At 34.5% G+C, this 4,986-nt stretch overlaps 1 long non-coding RNA gene across 2 annotated transcripts; it reads left to right on the forward strand.

Annotated features, from left to right (window-relative positions):
• The first annotated feature begins 1,317 nt into the window (after positions 1-1,317).
• On the forward strand, positions 1,318-4,696 carry LOC125656036 (uncharacterized). Of its 2 annotated transcripts, XR_007362981.2 has the most exons (3): positions 2,741-3,196; positions 4,149-4,233; positions 4,368-4,696. It is a non-coding gene; the product is annotated as an uncharacterized LOC125656036 (long non-coding RNA). The 2 variants fall into 2 exon arrangements; XR_008796748.1 differs by having other exon boundaries at positions 1,318-4,233.
• Positions 4,697-4,986: the final 290 nt, after the last annotated feature.

A 4,986-nucleotide genomic window follows, 5' to 3' on the forward strand; every position in this document is an offset into this window, starting at 1 on the left:
TTAACAGTGTGCTACACAGGGTGTCGAGTGATTGCTTCGATCACGTGCCCCGAGCGTGACCAGATCAATGACAGAAGTACATTAAAGTTGTATTGGCCTACATTGAAGAAGAATAAACCCCGAAACCCACTTTGATTTGTATCATGTAATATATTCAGTTAGTTCACGAACGTTTTGATCACCTATCGTACATTCAAGCAAATGTTTGTTCTCGTCTGTATACTTCAAGTATCTCACATCAGAGCGGGGCATAGCACATTATTTGAATAAACTTTAATCTGTTTTAAATATAACTAAAGATGCTTGAATAGAAAATGATAGAAATCAGTCTCACGGTTCCCGATAAATTGCAAATGTGAAGACTTTTAACGACAGCGACGACAATCATGTAATGATGTTACATTTTTAGTATACTATGCCAAAATTATAGTCAGAGTTCTGACAAATAGAACACGACCCAAAGGGGACCGTACTATTTGTCAAAACCCTAAATACTGTTTTTGCAAGGTATACGAAAAGTGTAATATCCTCTTTATTTCAAAATAAATCTATATAATTATGTCTTAATAAAGCAAAGGTCGATTACTCCGAATGTGCTGCCAACAGATGTTTTTTTAAACACTGCATCATTTTTTTTTTTTTTTTTTTTTTTTTTTTTGCATTTGGTGCATAACTGTCAAAACCGGACGATAACGAATCAGTTTTGTAATTTCAAATACTTTATTATGGTTACATTAATCAGGGGTAAACTTTAGGAAATATGTATATTTGTCCGCCATAAGTGTTGGACTTCCATGCCGTAATGGTCAGCTCGTTCTCTGAGCAAGCCACTGCCCAGGCGTCGAGCCTTGTGTCTCTGAATAATTTGGGGAAACTCATATAAATGTAAAGAAAATGTGAAGACACAACAGACAAAGTGATAGTGCACGTTTATCTGCTCTGTGTGAATGTTGTAGGCTGCCGTATATACATGTATAGGCAGAAACTAACAGGAAGCTTAAAGGCATTATAAAAACAGCACAACAGTAGACAGATAATGGGCATACTTGATCATAAGACTCAAGTGAACTAAACTATTGATGATATATTTTTCTGCAAAATTCAATAAAAAGATGTGTATTCCATCTAGACTCTATCTATTGTACATAGTTTCATAATTACCCCCTCTATACAGGTGTTCCAGATTTTAGGCATTTTGACTGACGTGAAGGCCTGTAATGAAAATAACGGTTGAGAATAAGACAGATACTGAGAAATTAGGTAAAATAAAGCAAAACAACAACATAGCTATCTAGGTCATAGTTTATTGGCGTTTTTTTTTTCCAGGTTGCTGAAGGAATTTTAGCTTTAAAAGAAAGTGTAAAATCATAGAGTGACATTTTTTCAGCAAATCAACATTTTAAAAGGGGAAAATGTTTATCAGAACCTTGTCGCGGTGGTCTAGAGGTAGAACTTTCACCCTACATGCGGAAGGTCGGGGTTCAAACCCCAGCCGCGACAGACCTAAGTCGTTAAAAAAAACAGGTAGTGAAAGTTCCATCGCCATTGACTCGAAATCAGGTGTGAATGCCACGAGTACTCGGAGATTACCTTAAAAACGTATTTCCTTTGTCACAGAAGGTGTGACACGATAACGAACCCTCACTGCTCAATGGCAGTAAGTGTCGAGCATATGCCTAAATTTGAAGCCCTTCATCGGTAGTGGTGACATCCCCACATGAGTGAAAAATTATCGAGTGGGACGTTAAACAAGATACAATCAATCCATTAATTATCAGAACCTTGAGTTATATAATTGCATTTCTGAGGATTTGAGTATGTCCAAAGAGAAGTAAGTCTGTAAGGTTTGATTTAAACCCAACACAACCAATAGTTCTACAAGTGTACCTGGAATATACCTTGATGAGATCCAGGGGCCTTCGTGGCGTAGTGATTAGAACATCGCGCTCAAAATCCCGATTTGAAAATACATGAGTGTGTTTCACGCAGGTATAGTTTTATTTATGAACCTTTATGGAGTATGTCGGCTTGAAGCATCACTGTTCACACCATCATGTATCAAAACCGACATTTATTTCTTAAATCTATTCTCGTGTGATAATCGCGCAGTATCCTCGTGCCTATGCTACACTGAACTGTGGAGACAGGAAGGGACAATATCTAAATCATAAAAACGTTCAATATTGTATACACATAAAAGTGATAAACACCCTTATCTAGATCACGAGTATGATTTTCTGTAACTCCAGGTCATCTCCTAATCCTGTTCAGAATCACAGTTTATATCTTGGATTATCATTTTCAATCTGAAACCATTATTTAATTGATTGTTCGCATTACAAGACCGATCATGTTCAGATGGTTTCATTACAAAATACTTAGTATGAAAATCACGTAAATATTTGATGAAGTTACAAGGCGCATTACGTTTCATTTTGTTCTGATCGGAATTTCATACGACACTTATATCAGTCACTTTTCCCTGCGTAATTATTATGGCATTTTAAAACCATAGAACTATCCTTTGATTAGCTGGTAAAAATCAAACGCAATTTTTATTTCACCCTGTGAAACATTATGGACATCGTGCGTTTTGTTGGATTGCTGATTGTTGATTGTTTTTGCCAGTGGGAATTCTATATCTAAAATGACACCCTGTGTTACGTTATTTATGGATCGTATTTCCTTTCTACAAACTCCTTTATTATCACTATATGACCATATCATTTAAGTTAAGGTAGAGACCGATAGCAACCACGTGATCAGTAAAAATCGTGTATTTTCACGTGAAATTATTTTTCGGAATTCCGTACATCGCCATAGAGTAGTTGAAAAACAAAAAGGGGTTCCGAAAGTACAAGTTGTTGCTGTGACTGAATCGATGATTGAGAGGGTCGTCTCGACGAAAGATATCATAGAAATTTGGCCATAGTTTAGATTAGGAATACGTCAATGTAATAATAGTGGACTAAATGTTTCGTCCCTGCAGAATGACACTTTTTACCTCACGAAATTCACCACCATGCATAGCTGCGCTACGTAAACAAAGTTGTTGATGTAGCATGATCGTGATGTCCGAGTGCTGCGAGTTTCAATACTGTTTATGTAGTCATTGAGAGTTTAAACAAAGTTTCTTCTGAGAAGAGGAATTCGATGGATGCATTCAACGTGGACAACGAAATCATAATTTCGTTTGGTAAGTGAAAAAAATGGCAAATTGAATTTGTATTCAACCCACTTTTCCTCTGCTATTTCACAATGCGATTTTATAATAACATCTATAAACGCACAATTTGGAGCTGTTTCATTTTTTGTGCATTTATGTATTCCATATGTGCCCAAAATATAACTCCTACATGTGCATGTAATTGCAAATGGATGTCATGTATATGCCAGATTTGGAAAAAAATAGGGCTCTCACAAGTTTGAGGGGGGGGGGGGGGTGTTGCACTAAAATTCTATTTGGTATAAATGATAGTACTTATACTATCTTGAAATTTCATTGACCTAAGAGATATTTCAAATCTGGGGTTTCATGTTTCATGCAAGCATGTAGGTCTACAAAACTTTATTTAAAATATTTGTAAAATCACAAGCCCCCCTCATAGGCAAATAAATGTATTGTATGAAAATAAGATATGTATGTCCTTCACTTGACCCACACTCCGTAAAGGAGACAGGTCTGATAAATCTAGAGTTGACTTGTTTTGATATTATTAGAATGAACTGGCAGTTTATGAAAACATATCTGTCATCTCATATTGTAATATGATAATTATGATGTTTATTCACCTCATCAAGGACCCGGGGGTGGGAGGGTATGCACAGTTTAAATAGAAGGTAACTATAACAATATGAAATAAATAACAATCATGCAGATGTACTACTACTGCAAGAGTTCACATTGCTGCACTGCACACATTTAACATACATGTAGTGTTACATATGTAATACTGATTTCAGACAAGATTTTAAAAATTGACATAATAAAATACATGTTATGTGTGTAATTTTCAATATATCAGCATTTTAAAGTTCACTAAACATGCATTGAGACACACAATTTCAAAATTGACATTGTCTAACACAGTATAATTAATGATTAATACTGACTGTGCAAATATTAATTATGATGATTTTTTTCTAAGCATCATCCTAAGGACCAGTGCAAGTTGAAATGGGCTTCCAGCCAACAACTTCAACAGCAATTTGCCATGAAAATCAGCAAGAAAGGTACAATATTTTCTATCTTAGTAAGATAGAATTTTTCATTTTAACACCAGACATTTATAAAGAAAACTCTTAGTATATTAGATATTCATCTTTTTTTCAATATTTGAATATACAGAATATATTTTTTATAACAGGTACTTCATTTACATTGATGTCATATCCCCTGGACCCCACAACTTTACAGGTTACAGAGAAAATTCAAGAACTTCTGCAAAATGTGGGACTTGGATAAAATCAATAATGTATTTGTGAGCCCAGAGCAATGGATATATTGTGCAACATACTAAAGTGTGAATTTAATGGAAAACAAGTACATGTACTCATGTATTACATGTCTTTTTTAAAGACAATAATATTGTATAAATATAGAGGAGGTGTCATTGTTGATTATTCTAAGTTTTTGATATATCAAAATCAGTAAACATTTATAAATGAAAATAAAATACCAATTTTATAACTTTAATCAATGTGTTTGAATTTCTCATTCCCCCCCCCCCCCCCATTAGAAAAATATATACGATAAAAGAAGCCATAATTTCCTCCACTCTCAGAGAAATAAATGTCTGACAAAATCTTTTGATTTATTGAATTACTTTCAGTGGGAGAACTGCTACTTTTTTCAAAAACCCTTAAAATTTGCGTTATTTTATTAATTTCACCTTATTAAAAATGACAGAAAATAATAAAAATGACTACATAGGAGACATATTTTAAGCCCTAAAAAATCTGTAAAATCCAGGAGTTTCTGAGGAA

The sequence above is a fragment of the Ostrea edulis genome, chromosome 7 (assembly GCF_947568905.1).
Source record: "Ostrea edulis chromosome 7, xbOstEdul1.1, whole genome shotgun sequence".
In the NCBI taxonomy this organism is placed as follows: Eukaryota; Metazoa; Mollusca; class Bivalvia; order Ostreida; family Ostreidae; genus Ostrea; species Ostrea edulis.